The sequence below is a fragment of the Peromyscus leucopus genome, chromosome 13, assembly GCF_004664715.2.
Source record: "Peromyscus leucopus breed LL Stock chromosome 13, UCI_PerLeu_2.1, whole genome shotgun sequence".
In the NCBI taxonomy this organism is placed as follows: Eukaryota; Metazoa; Chordata; class Mammalia; order Rodentia; family Cricetidae; genus Peromyscus; species Peromyscus leucopus.
The window spans coordinates 51,626,833-51,651,550 of NC_051074.1; the positions used below are offsets into that span (position 1 = coordinate 51,626,833).

The 24,718-nt window shown below is 41.7% G+C and overlaps 1 protein-coding gene across 8 annotated transcripts in view; it reads left to right on the plus strand.

Annotated features, from left to right (window-relative positions):
• The first annotated feature begins 1,572 nt into the window (after nt 1–1,572).
• The window catches only part of Raph1 (Ras association (RalGDS/AF-6) and pleckstrin homology domains 1), an 85,398-nt gene continuing 62,252 nt past the window's right edge, over nt 1,573–24,718 (plus strand). For 5 of the 8 annotated variants that reach the window (XM_028856383.2, XM_037210352.1, XM_028856384.2 and 2 more), the window contains exon 1: nt 1,573–1,752. The gene's annotated coding sequence lies outside the window, so the exon portion shown is untranslated. The remainder of the gene's footprint in view (nt 1,753–24,718) is intronic. The other 3 variants (XM_028856387.2, XM_037210354.1, XM_037210353.1) reach the window with 1 other exon arrangement.

Genomic DNA, 24,718 nt, shown 5'->3' on the forward strand with positions numbered 1-24,718 from the left:
AATTGGTTACATTCACCATTTTTAGTTTATGAGATGGTGTTTTTTTACACCAGATTATTGAAGTGCCTACTAAACTTAAAATACAAATTGCATGTATTTCCAAAGTACAGGTATCTCAAGTGTGAAGCAGCCAAATAATTGTATTGTACAGTTCTAAATACCAGTTTGGAACAGATTGTGCACCAGGTCAGGAAAGATTGTATGTCCAAAAGACGGAAACCACTTGGAAATCCTCAAGAATATCAGGAAGTAGAACGCAATTAATCAGACTAGGATTTGGTCCTAGAATAGAGAAATGAACACTCATTCTTAGAAAGAGAGCCAGAATTTCAGAAACACATGTTCTTTTTTTTTTTTTTTGGTGAAAATTCAAAATACAGAAACTATTAAAGAGCAGACAAGAAGACACGAAAAAATAACGCTGAACATTCAACGCAGCCAATTCCAGACCATAGTTCAATTTAATGCTAACAAAGTATATAGCCAAGCAAAGGTAATTTAATACTATTTTTTTCTTTCCTTTGATCAACTTTATATGAAGGTCATAATAAGGACGTAAATCGAAAGAAATCTAAGTCTGTCTAAGTCGAACCTGCATTAAAATAAGCAGTATCCGAGTAATTTGGAGCCTGGAATCATAAACTCAGTATTTAAGCGTAATACTCGGGGATACAGCTCAAGGCTAAGGAAAGACGCCAACACCGGTACTGTACTGCGAACAATTTCAATAGGGAGAACAGACACCGGGGACGTAGATGAACAGGCTTCGACGGGAAAAGGTGGAGATGAGTGGGATGCCTGAATCCTGAAAGCTCCCCATACATTGCCCGAAACTGCAGCGTTTAGGGCTAAAATCAGAGTCCCTAAAGCCGTGCTCCCACATTTTCACAATGGTCCGGGGTTGCCTGGGGCAGCCCGGGGGGTGGTTGCAGGAGACTTGAGTCCGTGGACGGCAGGCAAAGGCGCACAGCCGGGGACCGCTCTGCTCGTCGTCCCCTCGGTCTCCCAAGACCCTCGGACGGGATCCATGGAGCCGGGCTTCCCGGGAAAGGGCCACGGAGGGCGGGACCGCGGCGGGATTTTCCTCCCGGCTCATTCATTCTCTGATTCACTGGTTCCTGGAGGCGGCTCGCGGGGACGCGCGCAGGAAAGGCGGGGCGCGGAGGACGACCGCGGCTGGGTGCGGCCCCGGCGCCTGCGGGGCGGCCGGTGGTGGAGGAGGAGGCGGCGGCGGCGGCGGCGGCGGCACGGTGGGGTAGGGTGGTGGGGGCGGCTGGCCGGGGGACCCCCCGTGCGCGCGCGGCCGGAGAGGCGCGCGCCGCCGGAAGTGAGCCGGTGGCCGCGCACCCGCGCACCCGCGCGCCGCGGAGCGCGCGGCGGGGGCGCGAGCCGGTCCGCCCTTGGGCCGCACGGCCCGCTCAGCCCCGCCCTGTGTGCCGGGCCGGACGCGCGGGCTCTGTGATCCGCGCCCGGGAGGGGTGGAGTGGGGGGGGCGAGCCGCCGCCGCCGCCGCCGCCGCTGCGGCCGCCCCGCCCAGTCCCCGCCGACGCCCGCTCTGGGGCTCGGCTGGTCGTCAGTCCGTCAGTCGGAGCCGGAGCCGGAGCGCGCGCCGCGGGAGCTGCGGGCGCTCGCAGCGTTCGGGAGAGGAGCGTCGCGCCCGGCGAGGCGGCGGCGGCGGCGGCGGGGAGGAGGAGGGTGCGAGCAGCTGCTGCCTCGCGCGGGGGCCCCCGGGAGGGCCGAGGGGCTGCCACGGTGAGTGCCTGGGTCCTCGAGGTCGGGGAAAGCAAGGGATCCGGGTGCCCCGGAGGCGCTGCCGCCTCCATTTTCCCCGGCGCCCGGCGTGGCCCTCCGGGCGAGTGCGGACGGCTGCAGCCCGGGGCGGGGTCGCTGCCGGGCTTCTCCGCGTTCCGCTGCGCCCAGCCTGGCGGCCTGCGTTGGGTAGGGGGTTCGGCGGGGCCTGGGCTGTCCCTCCCGTGTCCCCCGGAGCTGCACCGTGCAGACAATGAGAGCGGGGGGCGCCCGGGTAGGTGCGGCGGGGCTTCTTACTCCGCGCTGGGCGCTGGTGCCTGGGGACCGCGCGCGGGGTGGAGAGGGACTGGCCCCCCGGGTAGCCGCAGAAACCGGTGGCTCGGTGCGGGATTTGTTCTAGCTTCCGTGCCCTGCCCGCCTTCGTAGATGAGTTCAATGCAGAGATTTAGAAAGGCGGGGCGCCTTCTGTGTCTTCTAATTAAGCCGGCGAAGAAATCGCTCCAGTGCTTCTGAGCCCCTTTCTCATTCCCGCCGGAAATCCAAACGGCAATTCAGTGGAGGACGGCAGAAAGGGAGGAGGCTGCCTAATGGTATCGGTAGGATGCCTTGGTTTTAAGACGCCTGAAGGATAGATAGCCTTTTCCTATTCAGACATTGTCCTCGGACGGCCCCACTATGTGACTTGGAGACTGCTTGATCCTTACGTAGACATCAAGATGTGCCTTAGTGTGAAATAAGAGCTTTTTGGAGAACGATCTAAGAGTTGTATGTTTCCTGTGTGTTGCATTTCATACATTCTGTGGGAAGGACAGTTTGGGGTGGATGCTGTCTGCAGCATTTCTCGTGGACAAGTGGAGAGCCGCCCAAGTAGGTAAAGTCCTCGGTAAAGGAACTGTAAAGGTAGCGGGCTAGGGGTGAGGCGTGATTTCATTATTAGAGGGTGACATTGTGTTCGAGAGAATATTGAAGTCAGCAAACAATTGCGGGAACCTCCTCAGGTACAGTGGGAGACAGAAAACGAACACCCCCCACAACACTGAGTGGTGGAAACATTGGCGCGTTGGAACAGAGTAAACCAACGAACGTTCCGTGCACTGGAATAGGCTAGCAACGTGATGGTGGCTCAGCAGGCCATTAACTCTGCAGTAGTTCCCTACAGGTGAACAGCAGTACACCACCTGTTTACCTTCCCAGCCTGTTGTCGGGAAGGTTGAATGAGATAATGTATGCACAGTTGGTAGCCCCTTGCCTGTCTGTGAGATGCCCAATGCATGTTAATTCCCTTTTCCTACTGCTGGGGGTGGGGTGTCAGGTGTTGGTCTTGTGAGAGGGTGGGTCAGAAGTGAATACTGGTAACAGTGTGTTGTAGAGGCATTAGCGTAAGGCAGAGAAGAAAAGGTTAATTCTACACTGAGGTCAGCGGGGGGAATCAACGGAAGCTGCCAATGCATAGGTGGAGCCTTTTAAATGGTTGGATCATATTTCTTTTAAAAATACCTTATCAGCACATATTAATTTTGCATAATAATGGGTTTTTATCATATTTCCATACATGTACATCATACATTTCGATTTCAACAGGACTGGTGGGATTTCAACTGTAGATTGGGAGAGAAAGACATTCCACGTGTAGGTGGTGATTATCCCTTTAGAGCTGGGTTCAGGAGCCAGACGCGGTGGATTATGCCTGTAGTTTCCGAACTCAGGAGGCTGAGGCAGGAGGATTGCAATGCCGTCCAGGTCAACCTGAGGCACAGAATGAGACCCTGTCTGAAAAACCAACAGATCAGCCCCCCCCCCCAAATCTGAATTCTCTAGGAAGAACCTTGGAGAAGCAGCAAAATAAGGACATGCTTGTTGGGTTTGCTCTTCAAATTATCTGTTATTTTTCTTTTTGTGGGGTTGAACTAATTTCCAGACACCAGTTATGGACAGCCCTGTTGAAATAAGTCCAAAAATGTCTCCAAAGCTTCATAGATGATTTTTTTTTGCACCAGAAGTTTTGTGGTATTTGGATTGCTACTTACTCCTGTTTGATTTTAATAAAGAACTATGTGTAGCCGATTCTTTGTGCTGAGTATTAGCTCTATTTAGTAGTCCACATAGACAGACTCTTCAGGCCTCACTATGATTATTCAGTTAGTGTCTGGCTGACAGTAGTGGGGTGGCATCTTTTGAGAATGTTTTCACAATTTTTAACACTTTGTTTTCTGGCCAGGTGTTTTTGACTGCTAGCTGTGAGGATAATTGTATTTTTTTTTTTTTTTTTTTTTTTTTTTGGTTTGGTTTTGCTGGGTTTTGGCTCTCTCCAAATAAATAAATGCTTAATGGACTAGGAACAAGGACAGCAGATTCTGGGATGTACGTTTGCTTTGGTTTGGAAGTCAGGAATGTCAGCATTGGTATTATCCAAAACTATTTCTTTAAGAAAAGTAATACTAATGGAGTAAGATACATAACCTCAGGCCAACTATTGAGTTCTTAATTTCTTTACCTGTTAAAGGAGGAGCTTGGAGTAGATTACTGGTTTTCATGTTATTTCTTACTGACTTTAAAATTTTTGAGGAGCGAGGATCGGTACATGAGCCTTGAGGGGCCCAGGTAGGAGATACTGAGTTTGAGGACAGTCTACCTTATGAGACTGCCTCAAAACAAAACAAAAGGACTAATTTAATTTTGATGAAGAGTTTCTAAGGGTCTTGAGACATTTGACCTAAAGTTCATTGAACAGTTTGGAGATAAAGCTCAGTGGACAAGCAGTTACTGCACATATGTATGGACGGACCTGGGTTTGATACCTACCACCCCAGAACCCAGAGTCTGACTTGTAATGTTTGAAGTCAGGAGTGGTGGCATGCTTTGAAATCAGAGCCCATGAGCAGCTAAGGCAGGAGGAGAAAGGCTAGATGAGGCTACATACCGAAGCCCCGCCTCACAAAAAATGTTTTCAATTACAATAACAAAAATGGTTACTATGTAATATGCACTATTTTCAACACTTTATGTATTGTTGGACTCCTCACCGTGCCTCTATGAAGGAGGTCTGTTAACTGAGAAAACAAGCCGCCATAATGAGTTACTTTCCCAAAGCTGTGAAGGAAACACAGAGCTTTCAAACCAGGCGCCTCATTCTTGTATTCTTACCACCTTCCTGTGCTCCCATGTGGTAAACTAACACATTTCCCCCCTTTTTAACGTGTGTTAAAGTCTTTGTACAACCTTGGCCATTTTAAGCATTAGGTAGTTAACTTTCAGTGACATGAAATATTTTCGCGTTGCTGGGCAGTGGTGGCGCACGGCTTGAATCCCAGTACTCTGGAGGCAGAGGCAGGCTGGTCTCTTGAGGTCCAGGCCAGAGCCAGTTCCAGGCCAGCCAGGGCTATACAGAGAAACCCTTTCTGCAGAAGGGAAAAAAGTTCATGTTGTTGTGTAACTGTATTTCCTGAGCCTTTTCACAATCCCAAAGTGAAATTCTACCTGTTAAACAGTAACTTCGGATCTCCCACTGCATCTTCTGGTAGTGCCTTCTCTATGCTTTTGACTACTCTGGCTACATTCTATCAGTGCAGTCATTGCTTTATTGTTGTGGGGCTTTTCTTTTTACCCAGAATCTTACAATGTAGCCCAGGCTGGACTAGAACTCATTGTATAGTTCAGGCTGACTGAAGCTCATCACTTTAGCATGTTTATTTAAAATTTTTTTTAACACGTTAGAGACCCAGATGTTCTATAGACTCAAGCTTACCTTACTATCTCTGTGTTTCCTTGTGAGTTTTAAATGAACAATTGACAGGTAACTAAATAGACGAGAGACTTTAAAACTTCAGTCTTGTGTACTGTTCATTCATATAAAATTGCCTCAGCGAACTATCACTGTGGCTAGTTTACTCTGTTCAATTAAATAAGCAAAATCAGACATTTCTATGGGGGTGTACTCATGCTGTTTAAGTCATTGCCTGTTAAAGACGACAATGAACATTTAACAGTAAGTTCTGGTAATATATCATAAATGTTTTTATAGCTCAGTGTGTTTCTTATTTTGCCTTGTGTGTTAAGCACTGTTGTAGTGCTGAGAAGAGACACCATGACCAAGGCAACTTTTACAAAAGAAAACATTTAATTAGGGGCTGGCTTACAGTTTCAGAGGCTTATTCCATTATCATCATGGCAGGGAGCTGGTGGCGTGCAGGCAGACACGGTGCTGGAGAAGGAGCTGAGAGCTACTTCCTGATCCACGGGCAGCAGACAGAGAGATGCTGGGCCTGCCATGGGCTTTTAAAAACTCAAAGCCCACCCTCAGTGACACATTCCCTCCAACAAGGCCACATCTCCTAACCCTTCCAAACAGTTTCACTCCTAGTGATTAAGCCTTCAAAATACTTGAGCCTATGGGGTGCATTTCTTCCTATTCAAGTCATCACATTGCCTTCCTGTTCCCGTAAGCTAATAGCCATACCATAATGCAAAAATGCATTCAGTCCAACCTAAGAAGTCCCCATAGTCTACCACAGTCTCAACACTGTTTAAAAGTTCAAAGTTTCTTCTAAGACTCTTGATAATCTGTAACCCCCTGTAAAACAAAATCAAAATGAAGACCACATACTTCCAACATACAATGGCACAGGATATACATTACCATTCCAAAAGGGAGGAAAGGGAGAATAGTGAGGAAATACTGGACCAAAGCAAGACCAAAACCAGTGGGCAAACTTCAGATTCTGTATTTCCATGTCTAATCAAAGGGCTCTTCAGATCTCCAGTTCCTTTGTGGACTGCAGCACACTCAGTCTGCAGCTCTTCTTAGCAGGTCTCTCAAGGCTCTGGCATCTCCAACATCGTGGGGTCTCCAACACAATCCAGGCTTCACCTCCACAGCTTCAAGCAATGGCCTTTCTGGGCTTCCATATAGGCACAACCCTGACACACTCCTGGCCTCAGCGACTTAGCTGAGGAAGGAGATTCTACAACCCCTTTCTCCTATCCTTGCTTCTAAAGGCGAAGCCACCAAGTTCTGCTGCTTGATGAGGCTGGAACCTGACCCCCTCTTCAGGAACATTTGCATCAGCTTTCTGTTGCTGATGGTTTCGTTCCTTCGCTGCTTAAGCTTTCTTTAAATCCTTTTCACAAGTTGGAAGCTTAGCTGGGTAGGGTCTTGCCCTGAGGTCACCACTCCTTTTATTTCGTTTAGCATCAGGTTTTTCTCTCAACTTTTTATCTCCTTGACCACTGGACTTAAGCTCCATTACACTTACTGGCATACCTTTTCTCCTCAAACTGTACATTTTGTATTTCTCTTCGTCCAGCTTGTTCCTTTTCATTATAGATCGGCATAAGAGTGATTACTAATAACCACACGACACAGTCAATTACTGTCCCTTGCCTTGAAATCCCTGCCAGTGTCATTAATCCCAAACTCTTCAATTTAACTTCAGGCAGATTTTTTTTAGGACAAGGCAAAAACCAGCCATAAATCTTTGCCAAAATATCGAGAGAATGTTCTCTAGGCTGCTTACTAATATTCTTCTCTGAAATGGCTTGAGCTGGGCTTCCACAGTTCAAATTGCCCTCAGCACTGTCTTTCATGCTCCTGCTAGGATGACCCATTAGACCCCACCTAAGTATCCAGCCGCTTTTCCAGTCCAAAGTCCCACAGTCTTCCACATTCCTCCAGCAGACAGCGTGGTCAGGCCATCACAGCAGTACCCCAGTCCTTCTAACACCTTCTGTCTTAGTCACGGTTCTAATCTTGTGAAGAGAAACCATGACCAAGGCAACTCTTAAAAAAGCAAGCATTTAATTGCTTGCAGTTTCAGAGTCTTAGTCCATTATTGTCATGGAAGAGAGCATGGTGGCAGGCAGGTGTGCTGGAGAAGGACCTGAGAACTACATCCTGATCACAGGCCTAGACCTGGCCAAAAAAAAAAAAAAATTCAAGTCTATCAAACAACACCGAAATACTAAATTAAATACTTACTGGATACACTGCTGGGGAAGGAATCCAGGGCCATTCACAAACCAGGCAAGGGCTCCACCACTGAGCTGTATCTCTGTTCTTTAATAGGCACTTAAAATTTTATTTGTATATTTCTTTACATCTTTTTATGTGTATGAGTATTTTTGCCTGCATGTATGTCTGTGTATCACATGTGTGCTTGGTGCCCACGGAAGTCCGAAGAGGGCATTGAATCCCCTGGAATTGGAATTACACATGGTTGTGAATCACCATGTGGGTGCTAGGAACTGAACCTGGATTCTCTGCAAATACAAGTGCTCTTGATCTCGCTCCGTATACCAGGCTGGTCTCGAACTCCCAGAGATCCACCTGGCTCTGCCTCCCAAGTGCTGGGATTAAAGGCATGCTCTACCACTGCCCAGCAACTTTTTATATTCTTATTAGTCATTTGGGATATAACTTTGTAAGACTTGCTTAATTTTAAAATTCAGTCTTTTGTTTTTAGGCTTGTAACAGTTCTTTGTGTACTAAATACAAGTTATTTATCCAGATATATTTTCTCCTAATTTGGTGCTTGCCTGCTTTTATTTATTCATTTTAATGACAAGGCTTGTCATGTATCCCAGGATGGCTTCATATTCATGGCAGTCCTTTGGCCTCGGCCTCCTGAGTACCAAGATTAACAGTGTGTGTCGTAACACCAGCTTACCTTTTTAAAATAGTTTTAATAGTGGACTTCATCAAGATTGTTAGTTTTCCTTCTTATGACTGTAGGTGTTTTCTGTGTCCTAATAAATTGCTGTTTCCAAGTAGAAAAGATATATTCCTATATTTTCTCTTGTATAAGCATTATAACTTCAGTTCTTGCACTGCAGGCTGTGATCTATTTTGAAATAAATTTTTATTATGGTACGATGTAGAAATTGAAACTTTCCTCCCTCTTTATGTCTAATTGTTTGAAGTTTTTTTTTCCCAAAAAATACTTTCCTCTTTACCTGCCTTGACCTCCTTGTTTTGAAAAATCATTTGATTATATAAGTGTAGGTTAATTCTGTTACATTGATGTAATAATTCCCTGTCCTTCTGCCAATATTAATTATTTTAAATATAATTAGTTTGAAATCAGGTAGAGTAAGTCCTTCAGTCTCTTCATGATTGTTTTGACGATTCAAAGTCATTTTTCATCATGTGAATTTTAGAATCATCTTGTTTGGTTTATTAATTTGTTTTTGTGATGCCAGGAGTTGAACCACTGAGCTACATTCCTACCTCTGTCTTGTTAATTTCTGTTTTTAAGAAAACGGCTTTCTTTTGATGTTGGTTGTAATAGCATCAACTTCCTAGTTTAGTTTGGGAAGAACTTACAAAATACTGCATTTTCTAATACATTGATAGTGTGCATCTGTCTGTTTAGGTCCCTAATTTCTCAGTAGTGTTCAATATTTTTCATATGTAACATTTTATTACACTGTTACATAAATATTGTATGCAGCCCTACTTCCTATACTCGAATCATCCTTTACACATACTTTCTTTTTACAATATAAATTAAGATTTGGTATGAAAATTTTCCAAGTGATAACTTTATCTGATGGATAGAGGAAGGGACTATTATCTATTCTGATGCCACAGTGCTAGAAATAGAAACTTAAACTGTCTTCAGAAATGTAAAACTGAAGATGTTCCCAGGGCTGGGGATTTAGCTCAGTGGTTGCCTAAACATTTAAAATTAGAAGTTTAAAGCTGTATAAATTCTTTTGGCTTGTGTGGTTTTGGATACTAATTTAGACAGACTATGTTAATGTCCTGGTTCCTTTTTTTGTCAACTTGACATAAAACCAGCCTTATCTAGGAAAGGAACACTGCTTGTAGGCAAGTCAGTGGGCCATTTTCTTGATTAATGATTGATGTGGGAAGGTCTAACTTCCCGGCAGGAGGACGCCACCCCTGGGCATGTGATCCTGGGTGTATAAGACAGCAAACAAAACAAACTAGGGCAGACAAACCAATAAGCGGTATTCCTCCAAGGCTTCTGCTTCAGTTCCTTCCTCTAGGTTCCTTCCATGACTCTTTGCTGGGAGGGACTTTTCTCCATCAGGTGAAAGAACCCCTTTTCTCCACAAGGAGTTCTGGTCGTGGTATTTTTCACAGCAGCGGAGTCCTAACTAGGACCATGAACATGGTCTAATCTTTTTAAGAATTTTAAAATTAAATTTATTTATTTATTTATTGGGGGGTGCAGTGTCAGGACAACTTTGGGAGTCCGTTCTCTCCCTCCACCACATGAGCTTGGGGAACTAGCTCAGGTCATTGGGCTCAGTGGCAGATGCTTTTATGCCCTAAGTCATTTTGCTAGCTCTGAGCTTTTTAGAATCTGAAAAACAGTAGTTTTACAAGTTTAATTGGAACGTACAATTTTACTAGTTTACATTTTATGGTTTGCTTTCTTTATTTCTTATACTAATATTAACACATCTAATGTACAAAGAAGAACACAAAACAGTCTTATTACTCAGAAATGACTACTAGTTATTGCTTTCTGATACATGTGTGTTTGTGTTTGCATAGTTCATGAGAGCACAGTTTAGTTTTGCTTCTTTTATTGAAACTGTTTTGCTTTCCTGAGCATATTTATATCTTATCTTTTCTACATTTTATATTTTATTTAAAAATAAATGTATTTTAAAATTCAAGTATAAACCATGATATAAAGTATAAAATACTACCTACCACTAGTAATAATCAGTTTATATTTTTCTTCAAATAATTATGTTTAAAGAGATGTATGATGAAACTCCTCCCCCCGATAATTTGTATTCCCAGGCATGTTTCAGAACACCCACATGTTCATAAACCTTTAGGTTTCTGGGTCGGAGAGATGGCTCAGTGATTAGAAACACTTGTTCTCACAGAGGACCCTGGGTTGATTCCCAGCACCCACATGGTGGCTCAGAACCATCCATAACTCCAGTTCTGGGGGATCTGATGCTCTCTTCTGACCTCCGTGGACAACAGAAATGCATGTGATTAACTAAAACACTCATATACATATAATTAGATACATTTGAAACACTCAGGTTGCTCTTCTGTACTTTTTGATTTATATACTTACGTTGTTTTAAAATGTGGGTTGGTTGGTTGGTTTTAGACAGTGTCTTACTCTACTCAGTCTTATTTGAACTCAAAATCCTTCACACCTAAGCCTCCAAAATGTACCTGATCAAAGATGTGATCAGCGGGCTTTTTTTTTTTTTTTTTTTTTTTTAAAGCTGAAGTCTTGCTATGTAGCTCTGGTTTGGGAGGGTTCGGATGACATTTAATGTTTCCTTTGGTGCTTGTCTCTAAGTTGGACATTTACAAGTGGTATCTTTGGAGCATCATAGATCAGTGATTCTCACTCAACCTATGTGTCACAACCCCCTCAAGGATCATATATATCAGATAGCCTGCATATGAGATATTTGCATTACAATTCATAAGAGTAGTAAAATTACAGTTATGAAGTAGCAATGAAATAATTTTATGCTTGGGGTCACCACAACATGAGGAACTGTCTTAAAGGGTTGCAGAATTAGGAAAGTTGAGAGCCACTGTTATAGATAATCTCCAATAGCTTTCCAAATGATGAGAAATGCCTACTAGAATGTTCTCCCATATCCTTCCAACCTCTGATTTACCATGCTGTTGTCACCTGGATAAGTATATATTTTTTTTAGATTTCTATAGATTTTTTTACTTAGGAAAATTGTATTGTAAATGTTTATCAAGAAGCAGTTTCAGTCACAAATTAAAACTTTTAAAGTGTGTGTGTGTGTGTGTGTGTGTGTGTGTGTGTGTGTGTGTGTGTGTATACACATGCTGATGTCATGGCCCATGCATAGAAAGGTCAGAGGACCACTTCAAGGAGTCAGTCTTCTCCTACCATGTTGGTTCCATAGATAGACTTCAAATGGTGAGACTTAGCACCAAGTGTCTTGACCCACTGAGCCGTATCAGTGGCCCCTACAAATGGAAACTTTCAGAAGAGGTTTGAATAAAAGCATTGCCTATATTTACTAATAGAGGGCAGAGGAGTTTACTGTAAAGAAATGTTAGCGGTCCTGGCAATAGGACTGATTGGAGAAGTATCTAAAATATATTAAGCCCTGAGCTGTAACATTTGTGTATGTAATTGAGATGGTTATTTGGCTAACAGAACCCATGCCTGTTTTTATTTTCTGTAAGCTTTCTGGGAGAACATATTTAATTCTTGGTAAAATAGGAAATTATAGTATTGAGCTATACTTGTGTTTATTTTAAAAAGTTAAAATTGTTTTCTTTTGTTTTAGTTTTGTCTGGTTGGTTTTTAGTTTCAAATATTTATTGAGTGCTTATGATGTTAGAGTAGAAATTACTTATTCTGAAAATGCTAACTGTATATTCTTACATCTTTATTTATATTTTTAGATAATGTCTCACTATGTAAACCTGGCTGTCCTGGAACTTGCTATGTTCCAGTATGGTCTACATAGCAACTCCAACTCACATTGATCTGCCTACCTCTGCCTCCTGAATGCTGACAAGGTGTACACCACCCACACCAGCACACTTTTTTTTTTTTTTTTTTTTTTTAACAAAACTGTTCATTTGGGGAAGGGGGTAATTTATTTTATTATTTTATGTGTGTGAGTATTTTGCCTGCATGCATGCATGTGTACCACATACTTGTCTGGTACCCATGGAGGTCAGAAGAGGGTTAGATCCTTAGGACTGGAGTTACAAATCCTGTGAGCCAGTAAATGGGTGCAGGGAATTGAACTGGTCCTTTGCAAGGACTAGTGCTCTTACAACTGATCCAACTCAGTCTAAACCTGCATTTTCTTACTTGTATATATTTGAAAAAGATTTCAGATTTAAAATATTACAACATATAGGTGAATTAATTTTCCTTTTTAATCTGAAGTTAGAAGTTAGGTGAGTTTTTTGTTTGGGGTACTTTTGCGGGGGGGGGGGATTGTTTTTGTTTTTGAGACAGTCTCTGTGTAAAGTAAGCTAGTCACATCACCAACCTCTTGCCTCAGCCTCCTGAGTACTAGATTACAGATGTGGGCTACCACACCTAACTCCACTGACTATTCTTCTGGAAGAAATTTATAGAGAATTGAAGTCATTTCTTACCTAAATACTTGCTAAAATTCACCAGTGAATACATTTAGACCTTATACTTTCTGTTTTGGAAGGCTTATTGCTTTGACAATGTCTTTCATAAAGAAGTTTAACTTTTTAATTATTCACCAGTGCTAAACCCAATGTATTCCAAATTTTCTTCTATTACCTTGTAAGAGTTATAGAGGTGGGTTTTTTTTAACCTTTTACATTTAATCTCTGTGAAATGTGTAGGTCTAGGTCTAGATTTATTTTACATATGAATGATCATTTGTTCCAGAAAAATTTGTTGAAAATAATGTTTTTCCTCCACTGAATTGTCTTTACTCCTTTGTCAAATATCAGCTGTCTCTCTATATATTTTTATTTTTATTTATTTATTTATTTTTTTTTTTTGAGACAGGGTTTCTATGTGTAGTTTTGGTGCCTGTCCTGGATCTTGCTTGGTAGACCAGGCTGACCTCGAACTCACAGAGATCCGCCTGGCTCTGCCTCCCCAGTGCTGTGCCTGGCTCAGCTGTCTATATTTGTGTGAGTCTGTTTCTGGACTTCCTGTTCTGTTTCTCTGTCCACTTGACTGTTCTTTTGCCAATACCTTCACTGTCTTGATTATTGTAGTATGTATAGAAGTCTTGAGGTTGAATATAGTATCGATTGTCAGATTTTGTTCAGTTCCTTCAGTATTGTGTTAACTATTATGGATCTTTTGCCATTCACTGGAACACCCAACTTTTCGATATAGGGACGTGGTGCTGTCATCTACAAAGTTCACTCTTGAACTGTGCAGTTGATTTACAAAAAAAAAAAATGCAAAAAGTTCTCACAGTATTTTAAGTACAGTATATATTCTTGTGTTGGCCCACATTCAAAGCTATCCTTCAGTACAGTGCAGTCCTTGAATTGGACACATTTGGTTGCCAATATCAATAAAATAACTTGGTAGACTTTTCATGGGGATTCTGTTGCCTCCATAAGTGAAGCCAAGAAGTAACATTTTGATAACAACCATGAAGGGTGATATTTATTCGGGGTTTGTTTTATATATTTATCAAATTGGGTTCCTCCTCTTTCCAGCTTACAAAGAGACTTTATCATGAATGAGTCTTGGATATGCCACCTTTTTACATCACTTGATATGATCATGCAGTGTTTCTTGGTGGTCCATTGTTGTAATGGATTACACTAATTGATTTTCAGATGTTGAGTTGGCATTGCATACTTGGGATAAATCTCACTTGGTCACAGTATATAATTTCTTTTGGTTAATTTTTGTTGAAGATATTTTCATAAATAATTTGTATGCTATTTTCTCATGTCTGGTTTTGGCATTAGGGTTATGCTAGCCTAATAGGAAGAGTTGGAAAGTGTTCTCTACTTGTATGTTCTAGAAGAGATTATAGAGAATTTAAGCAATTTCTTTCCTAAATATTTACTAGAATTCACCAGTGAACCTATCTGAACCTTGTGTTTTCTGCTTTGGAAGGTTATTAATTATTGATTCGGCTTCTCTTAGATTTGATTTTATGTGTATTAGTGTTTTGCCTACATGTGTGTCTGTATATCAATTGCATGCTTGGTGGCCATGGAGGCCAGCAGAGGGGGTCAGATCCCCTGGAACTGAAATTATAGACTGTTGTGAGCCACCATGTGGTTGCTCAAAATTGAACCCGGATCCTACAAAAGCAGCCAGTGGTCTTAACTGCTGAGCTCTCATTTTTCCAGCCTGATTCAGTTTCTTTAAGGTAATATTTTGTATGCACTTTCCTCGATATCTGTATGTATAACTTTACATTTAACATGTGTTTCTTCTAGGCCATAGGGATTTGTTGTTTTGTTTTTTAATTGCTAGGAATTGAACCTGAATACTTTTCCCTGGAGGCAAATGCTCTACCATTGAGCTACACCCTCAAACTCTAGGTTGTTTTATTTTTTATTTTTATTATTCTGTCAGTATCTATCTTTTAATATATATATATATATATATATATATATATATATATATATATATATCATCGTATTTCATGGTGATTATTAATATAATTGGATAAAATGTTTATTGGATTTGTTACTGTTATTTCTTTTTTTATTATTTTATTTTACAATATAATTTAATTCTACATATCAGCCACAGATTCCTTGTTCTCCCCCATCCTGCCCCCCTCCCCTTCCCCCAGCCTACCCTCCATTCCCACTTCCTCCAGGGGAAAGACTCCCCAGGATTGAGATCAACCTGGTAGACCCAGTCCAGGCAGGTCCAGTCCCCTCCTCCCAGACTGAGCCAAGCGTCCCTGCATAAGCCCAGGTTTCAAACAGCCAACTCATGCAATGAGCACAGGACCCGGTCCCACTGCCTAGATGCCTCCCAAACAGATCAAGCCAATCAACTGTTGTCTCACCTATTCAGAGGGCCTGATCCAGTTGGGGGCCCCTCAGCCATTGTTCCTGTTTTTATACTGTTCTCCCTTTCTGTCCCTTTTTGTTTTAATAGAATATTTTACATAAGTACATTTTCTCTTCTCCTTTGTAGATAGATCACTTAAACTTCCTTCCCTACTTTTTTGTGGTTCGTTGCCTTGGAGTTTGCCATATACATTATAGCTAATATAAACATTTTTTTTTTCTTTTTGGTTTTTTTTTTTTTTTTTTTTTTGAGACAGCCTTTTACTCTGTAGCTCTGGCTGTCCTGTAGACGAGGCTAGCCTCAAACTCACAAAGTTTTGCCCGCCTCTGCCTCCTGAGTGCTGGATAAAGCCGTCTGCCCCCCCCCCCCCCAACCTATAAACACATTTTCAGAAAGCACTGCTTCAAGAGGAGGACGGATTGTTCTGATTCTTCTCTGCTCTCCCTTGTGTCATGGTTACCATTCATTCCACTTACATGTAAGCACTCGCACAGCATGTAATACACGCCTTAGTGTACATAATCAGATACAGTGTTGCTACTGTTGGTTTGAACAAATGGGCTCAGAGGTTAAGATCACTGCTTGCTCTTCCAAAGGTCCTGAGTTCAATTCCCAGCAACCACATGGTGGCTCACAACCATCTGTAATGAGATCTGGTGCCCTCTTCTACCCTGTGGGGTTATGTGCAGACAGAACACTGTATACATAATAAATAAAACTTTTAAAAAAAAAAAAAGAAAAGAAAAGTTGATTGTGAGCTTGGTATTTCATGTCTGTGACGCCACTCTCAGGAGATTCAGGAAGGTCATCAATTTTAGGGCAGCCCAGTTGTATATTAAGATGTCTCTTATAATAATAAACAAAAGTTGAGGTTTTAGTTTATACCTTCGCTTATGCAACTGAATGACTATTGGATTCTTTGAACATTTCTTGTTAGGAGCTCCACTGGTAGTTATTCAAGTGTTGTTTGTCTCAGAATAGTTTGTTTTTCCTTCATGTTTTTCATTTGCATTAAGTTTATTTGTACCAGGACTGATGGCTTAGGGAGAAAATCTTAAAATTAGATAAAAACCAACATTTATCTAATTTTATCTAAAATTAGATTAAAATGACAACAAGCAACTTAGGATGTAACAAAAACTTTGGAGAAACGATTTTACTGAGTACTATAAATGATTTGTAAAAGTATTGAAGCCTACTATTAAGAATTTTTCATTTACATAAAGCAATAGATGTAATGCATTCATCTTCTCTTACTCTAGAAACTGCATAGAGATTACCTTCAGGGTCTTGCTTTAGCTAGAAATTCTGAGAACTAAACTTCTTGCACAGAAGCTCATCATAGTCCTCGTCTTAGCATGGGAAGTCTTACATACGTCATTGTGATAGGAGAAAGGGGAAAGAGACAGAAGTGTCTGGTAGAGTCCTGAAAGAGTCACTTAAAAAGGGACTGTGTGTGTGTCTCGGAAGCCTGTTCTCTTGTCAGAGTCACAGCAATCCTCCTGCCTCAGTCTCCCAAGTGTTGGGATTGCAGGCATGTGCCATCATGCCCAGCTTTCTTTTACTTTTGAAGGATATCTTTTCATGGTACAGAAGGCCTATGTTCATCGCTATTTCTTCTCTCAAAATATTAAATATTATACTTTAATCTTTCACAAATGGATTTTAAGATGTTAGGTGGAAGTCTTACCTAGTTTTATCTTTAAGTTCACAGAATGTTTAAAGTGTTTGACTTGGGATTCCAACTCAATAGTGTAAAAACTGGAACCCAGTTCTTAAAGTAAGGGCTGGGTGTGGCGATGCATGCCTTTAATCCCAACACTTGGAGGTAGAGGCAAGTGGGTCACAATAAGTTTGGTTAACCTGGTCTACATTGTAAGTACATGGCTAGCCAGAACTATAACATTTTTCATCTCAAAAAATGTTCCGTTTTAATAAAATGAAGTTCATTTGTCAACAGGTAATGTATATGAGACAGAAGTGGAATAAAGGACACTGGCTTATGAGCGGTATGCCTGTTTAGTATTCATAATCACAAGGAGACGGGGAACGAGAGTGGGAGAATCTACTGTAACGTGTGTGTATGTGTAGGCGTGTGTGTAGGTGTGTCTGTGTAGAATGGCTATGAGACCGTCAATCATTCACGATAGACTATTCTAACATCTTGGAAACTATTCAGTCAAAATTAAAGTGAAATATTTATTGAGAGAAGAAAAGGGTTATTTTAGCCATGATGAAAAACAGGCCATTAAACTCAATATACTGCCTGTTTATTTTTATTTCTATGCAGGTGGCAAGATGAGAACTGACAGTTTTAAATTTTGATTCTCTTTTTACTCAGTGTAGTGTCTGGTTGAAGTATCTAACAGCTAGGCATTGCGGCTTCTTTAGTGAAGTCAGTAGTTTTTTCTAAGTTTTGCTCACATTTCATTAAAAGGTTATTAGGAAAGTTAAGTAGCCTGTAAGGTCCTTACAGTCTTCCTTTTGTGATTCTCTGTGAATTTGTCTCTTTATGATAATAGAACAGAGATGATGCCACCGTTTTTTCCTTCTTTTCAAATTAGAATACTGTAATCCCTACCTCCACCCAGCTTTCCCAAATGCGTGTGTACATGTATACACAAGGTTTGGGAGCAGGAGAGGCACTAGGAATACCAAACTATAGAACGGATAAGACAGTGTTATCTTGAACCTTTAATTTTATTTGATAATAGTCACCTTTAAACACTATTCTAATCTATGTTATGGAGCAGATATGCTATCAGTTTTTAATATAGTTGTATAAAAAATTTAGGTATGAAGCAAGCCCTCTCTAGAATATTATTTATCATGGGTAGTTTGTGCTTTCTAGATTCCAGTTTTGTTGCACAGCATACCCATGACCATCCGTTCTATTCAGACAGTGGTTCTGAAAACAAGGGCAAGAATATTAAATGCATTCAGGTCAGTCACTAGAGGTCTGAGCACCTTGTACAGGGTCCAGACTCCTGCTGAGACTTCACGCATCACTGTGGATAGGGGTTTCTGGAGAAAGTGAGAAAGCCCTCACTTCACGCCTCTCCCTCCCCTTAATCAACTATGCCTAAAGGGTGAAGAGCAATTGGTGCCTCTCTTCCGGACCTAACTTAGAGAAGACTGACAGATTGGTTCAAAGTTAGAGTGAAATTAGTATTTGAATGCTCTACCTTCATGGGAGAGCGACCTGAGGAGGGGGAGGGGACCCCTCTGGCATCAGTTTATCTGTCTCACAGCTAACTAACTCCCTCCTACTTTCTGTCCCCTCTCTGCAGGTTAAGAAAACCAGTGCTAACGACTCGTTAGTGGTAAAATTAGACCAGAACGAGAATTTGAGTTTTTCAGACTCTGTTTAGTTCCAAGTTCAAACTAGAGGATTCTTACAGACTTGTTCCTCAAGCTGATCTTTGCAGTGTTGTGATGATCCGTTACTCATTCAGATTTGGGGCACACAAATAGAAGATTTACTTATTTGAAATTTCAAATTTAACAAGAAGTTGTTTTGTGGGCTGGATTGATAGCTCAGTACTTAAGAGCACTGACTGCTCTTCCAGAGGACCTGAGTTCAATTCCCAGCTCCCACATGGCAGCTCACAACTGTCTGTAACTCCAGTTCCAGGGGATCTGACACCCTCATACCAATGGACATAAAATAAAGTTAATTTTTTTTTTAAAAAAAAAAAAAAGTTTAAAAATACTTGGAGAGAGACACACAGAGATACAGTGGCATCCATGTCACTATAAGTCTAAACAAAAAGGAGACACTTACCATGTATTATTTGAATACTCAACAGCTTAAAAACTTGTATTTTATCTTAGGATTAGGTGTCACTCTGTAACACGGGCTGGACTGGAACTCACTGTGTAGAACAGGCTGGCCTGAACTCCCGAGTGCTGTAGGCTGCCTCACCCAGGTTCCACGTAGTTCAGGCTGGCCTCACAGTAGTTCAGGCTGGCCTCACATAGTTCAGGCTGGCCTCACATAGTTCAGGCTGGCCTCACAGTAGTTCAGGCTGGCCTCACAGCAGTTCCGGCTGGCCTCACAGTAGTTCAGGCTGGCCTCACAGTAGTTCAGGCTGGCCTCACATAGTTCAGGCTGGCCTCACATAGTTCAGGCTGGCCTCACATAGTTCAGGCTGGCCTCACATAGTTCAGCTGCCTCACGTAGTCACTGCCCACAGCATCAGCGCCCCACATAGTTCAGGCTGGCCTCACATAGTTCAGGCTGGCCTCACAGCAGTTCAGGCTGGCCTCACATAGTTCAGGCTGGCCTCACATAGTTCAGGCTGGCCTCACAGCAGTTCAGGCTGGCCTCACAGCAGTTCAGGCTGGCCTCATGCAGTTCAGGCTGGCCTCACAGTAGTTCAGGCTGGCCTCACGTAGTTCAGGCTTGCTTGCCTCACACTTGCTCTGTTACTGAGGGTGTCCCTGAACATTGCCAGGTAGGAGTAGAGCTTTTCAAAGAACACGTGGAACAGGGACACCAGTTCAAAGAACAGCTACATGACAAATGTGATTTCCTTTTAAAAAAAATACATTTATTAATGGGTATGCATGTACCCTCCACCCCCCCACACACACACACAGTGTGCCTTGGCACACTTGGAGATCAGAAAACAACCCACAGGAGTTGGTTTTCTCCTTCCACATGTGAATCCTGAGGCTCAAACTCAGTGCTTTGAGGCAAGCACATTTTCACCTGCCTTATGAGGTTTCTTAATATTTTGTATTTGAATGGATTCTTTTTTAAAACCAGTTTGAGTTTAGGCTTTGTCCTTACTAATATGCATTTGTTATTGTTAGCATAGCTGCTAAATCATGTCTTAAAATATCCTCAGGGAGACATTCAGCTCAAGTTGTGTATAGTAGAAGTTTTCTTAATAATTGTGCTATTAGTGGAGAAATCAATTTTAAAATGTGTTGGTTCCTTTGAGTATTTACTTATAACCAGATAAATTGATCTTTTTTTTTAAGAAGTGTACCTTTAACTTTGAGCCATCTTAAATTAACATTAGCTTAATTTTTAAGCATCTTAAATTGGTAATATTTTGGCAAAAGAGCAAGTGTTAAAATTTAGATCAGTAAAGAATATGATTCTCTGATCATTGCTCTAGAATGATAAATGGAAAGAAGCTGTTACGTTCTCTCTTTCCAGAAACTTGTAACCACATGGGTGCTGGGGCTGATGAGGCCAGTGCACAAATAGCCAGGACGTTGTACAAGGCTGATTAGCTGGCTTCAGGAGGTACAAGGTTCATGGTCCTTAAAGAGAAAGTAGTGGCTAGTTTCTGTTCATCTCGCACAGCGTTTTAACACGTTCGTTTTTTAAAAGCTGAACCAAGTGTGCGATGGGTATAGAAATACAAAAAAAAGAAAGGGCTGAGAAAGCTTCCTGCAGGTTTTTCTACTGTAGACCAACCACCTCTTGGGTGGAAATGGAACCAGGCAGCCAGTATACCACCTGCAAGAGATAAATAACAGCCCGCAGCAGTGAAGCCTAAGGACTCGGAAGGCAGAGTTTAGCTTAAATTTTTTTTCTAAGTTTATTTTGGAATTTGATAGTGGAAGGCTGTGTGGCATTGTGAATATAATCAGGAGTCACTGAATTGTACAAAGTTAAAAGGTTAGAGGCTATATGTTATGTCTGCTTTTGAAGAACAAAAATGAAAGCCTCCTGACACTGATGAATGTATAGTGGTGTCACTTTTAGTTGATTGGTTGGTTGCATGGGAAGCAATATTGAATTCATCTTCTCTCAGGAATTAGAAAATGTCTTTTCTTAGAAATCTTAAGTTTATACAATAGATGAAATGAACATCTGAAAACTTTGTCAGGTAGGGGATAGCCGATCAGTGTTGTTTCTGAATGTTGCCAAGAGGTCAGGGCATGCTGCATGCACGCGCGCGCGCGCGTGGTGAGGGGCCAAGAGACTTTGGTTTCTTTGGAGCTTGAGTTGCAGGCTGTCTTAGGCCACCTGACTGACTGGGTGCTGGGAACAGTGCACGCTCTAAACCGTCAAATCATCTCTCCAACCCCCATTTAAAAAAAAAAAAACCTAAAGTCTACGCTTTAGCCTATTTGGCAAGTAGCAGAGGCCTTTGATTTGGAGCTATGTTCTGATGTCTTCCTGATGTTGGTGTGACTTTAACCAGCTTCACCTGAGTTAGTTAGCGCTCCAGAGGGAATCGGAAGTGGAGTGGAGACATAGCCTTCCTCTAGTCCAGGCTGGCCTCAGCCTCCTCCTGAATGGTGTGATTATCAACTAATGGTTAGGGTTTGTAACGTTTAGAAGGGAGTCTTTGAATGTCTCTTTAAATTATCTGAGGAGTAATTATTTTTCCAATATGTTAAACTTCTCCCTGCATTAAATAAAGCTAAATTTTTATCATGGTCAGAATATGTCTAAAAAGATAGTTGAATAAGCCAGGAAAATACTTCAGGAAAAGTAATATATATGCACATATAATTTTTAAACTATATTTTAAAGAATTATATAATTATTTTTCAGTCCTTAGACTAAGTTGTATATTTAGTGTATTAAGAAATGTTTAATAGCCTATGTTTTATTATTTTAAGATTATTCTGAATTTCTATATATTGATTTTGTATCTCAACTAAATAACTTCCTAAGACAAAGACTCTCTCTCATCCCTCTTCTTTTTCTTTTTTTTTCTTCTTTTAGTTCCTTAGCTTATTTTAATATAATTTCAGAAAAGTGGTGATGTCACAGAAGTATAGACTTTGTCTCCTCAGATCCATCTGCTGTTTACATTTTGCCCATTTATCATTTCTTATCTACCCCCCTGAGTACCCCCCCATCGCACCTAACACATGCGTGCACACACTCTTTTCCTCCAGTCTGATGAAAATATCATTGCAGACATTGTGCCCCTTTACACAAGATTCTTTAAAACCTTTTCACTGTATATTCCTTGTACATGCTGCTACTTTACGTAAGGACGTGAGCGTTCACATTGAGCGTATCAGCCTCGGAGACCTCCCTCTCCTTCCCTTTTATCCTCTTCTTACCCTTTAATCCTATGTTCCCATGAACAGTTTAGCTTCTGCATCCATAGCGTATATATACACACACACACACACACACATATATACACACACACATGATTTTATATATTTATGTAAGTTAAAATCTAGAATCACACGAGATAACAAATGATATTTGTCTTTCTGGGAGACTGGATTAATTTGCTTAATACGATTATTTCCAGTTATATCCTGAAAGTCAATCATTTCATTGTTCTTTACAGCTGAAAACAATTCCGTTGTATTTATATGTCACATTTTCTTTGTCAGTTCATCTGTTGTTAGGCACCTCGGTCGACTCCGTACTTAACTATTCTGACGAGTGCCGCGGGAGACACGGCCACGAAAGTGCCATCTCTGTGGCGATGGTTTGAAGTCCTTGGGGCAGATACCTAGGAGTGCTATTGCAGCTGTGTCTTGCATGGTTGGAGCACCCCTTGAATGTGGAAGTCTTCACATACTGCCGACCGAAGTTTGCTTTACAAGTACGATCAACATTACCGCAGCTTAGGAGATGTGTCAACAGACCATTTCTGAGAGAGAGCTGATGAAAAATAACTGGAAATAAAGAACCAAAATTGTTGGAATAAGTGATTAAGAACAATTCTGTTGTAATAGAAGAGAAATAATTGGTTATTAGTTACTTTTTATCCCAGCGATGCCCAATTTCTTTATAGCATACTAGAATATTACTCTAGTTTGTTCTGTCTTTAATCTAGTTGCAGCTACATAAAACTGCATCACTTGCTGCCCTAAAGTCTTCCCAGTAACTGTAACAACACAGTCATTTATACTGTAGTTGGCAAGCTTTAGAGAACATAATGCCTGGAGGAACTTTTTTCAAATGTTCTACCTCCTTGACATTAGATAGGTCATTATATTCTGTCTCTTAGGGGGCTGGAGAGAAGGCTCAGTTCCTTAGAACACTTGCTGCTCTTCCAGAGAAAGATGCGGTTCCCAGCTCCCACATCAAGCAGCTCACAGCTGTCTGTAACTCCAGCTCCAGGGGAGTTTGACTCCCTCTCTTGGCCTACAAGACACCCACACATAATGGTATAAACTCGTGCAGCAGATATAGATACACATATACAAGAAAAGAAAACAAATCTTCAAACAAAAAAAACCCCTGGCTTTTAAACAACATCTACTCCCAGGTACTTTTGGTGTATAGCATGAACAGACCACAGCTAGAAAAACATTGTCCTACAGGATAAGCATCTAACTCTTTCATACGGTGTAGAGTTTTGCATCTCCTCATCCCCAGCCTCCTTTTCTTCCATGTTTGTACTGCGCCTCGGGAACACCAAGCCACTTAGAATTCATAACGTCTTACTTTCTCAAACCGTTCTACTCTTACACATAGTAAATGCTCTGCCTAAAACGCCCTTATCCGTCTCTCCCTTGTCCATTGGCTTCCTGTCTCACTGAAGTATGTCCCTCTCCTTCTGCCTTCTCAGACTAAGTTAAACTATACTCAACATACATAGCCTTGTGTATAGCACTTTTTATTTTATTATTGCTGGTTTATTGGTCCTCCTACTAGGTATCTATACCTTGAGATTAAACATCATTGTGTTCATCTGTTTTTCTGCTGTGTGGCACATAGAAAATATACCATAAATATTAAATGAAGTAGAAGCTTCTCGTGCAATTTTTGACACATTGAACATATTAGATCCAGGAGAATATTGTATGGGTAACCCCACTCTACTGTTTTCTGGGATTTAGGTGTTTTGTTTTTTGGCTGTTGTTGTTTATATGTGGTTTGGTCAGCAGATTATTTATTGCAATATTTTTCCTTGTTCTTAACTAGTGGGGTATTCTACTACATCACCAGTGATGTCATTTATGACATCATGAGGGTGGCAGCCATACACATTCCAGCTCACAGACCGTGCACTACAGAGGATCTCCTTAATAGTTCCACAGAGTTTTCTGGCTGTAGACTGGGCCACATCTGTCAGAGTGCTGGTAGTCTGTCCCTTCAGAAGTGGTGTTTCCACTGTGCTTAATGTTTTTCTGCTGCTTTCAATCTCCATGGGTCCTCAAGGACTTGGGTGATCAGGGCAGGAGGTACAGCCTGTCCAGGCCTGTCCATTCTGACTGGTCAGTTTCTCGGTCATCCTAAAACCTTGGCAGTCACTGTTTGCCTTGGCAGAGTCATTACCAACTTTTTTGGAGACAGACCCACTGGACTGAACTTGAGAGCAACACAGGTGTGGCTCTGACCTTACCTGTGCACCTCAGGTGCAGGACTTCGGCCTCCCTAGGATCGAAGGGGAGCCTGGTGTGGTGATATTATGTTCCCCAAAATATTGTGCACCCTAATAAACTTACCTTCTAAGATTCATGCAACAACCTGGTGTCAGATAAACTGTTGCCCATAACCATAGCTGCCTCTGAGTTAAACC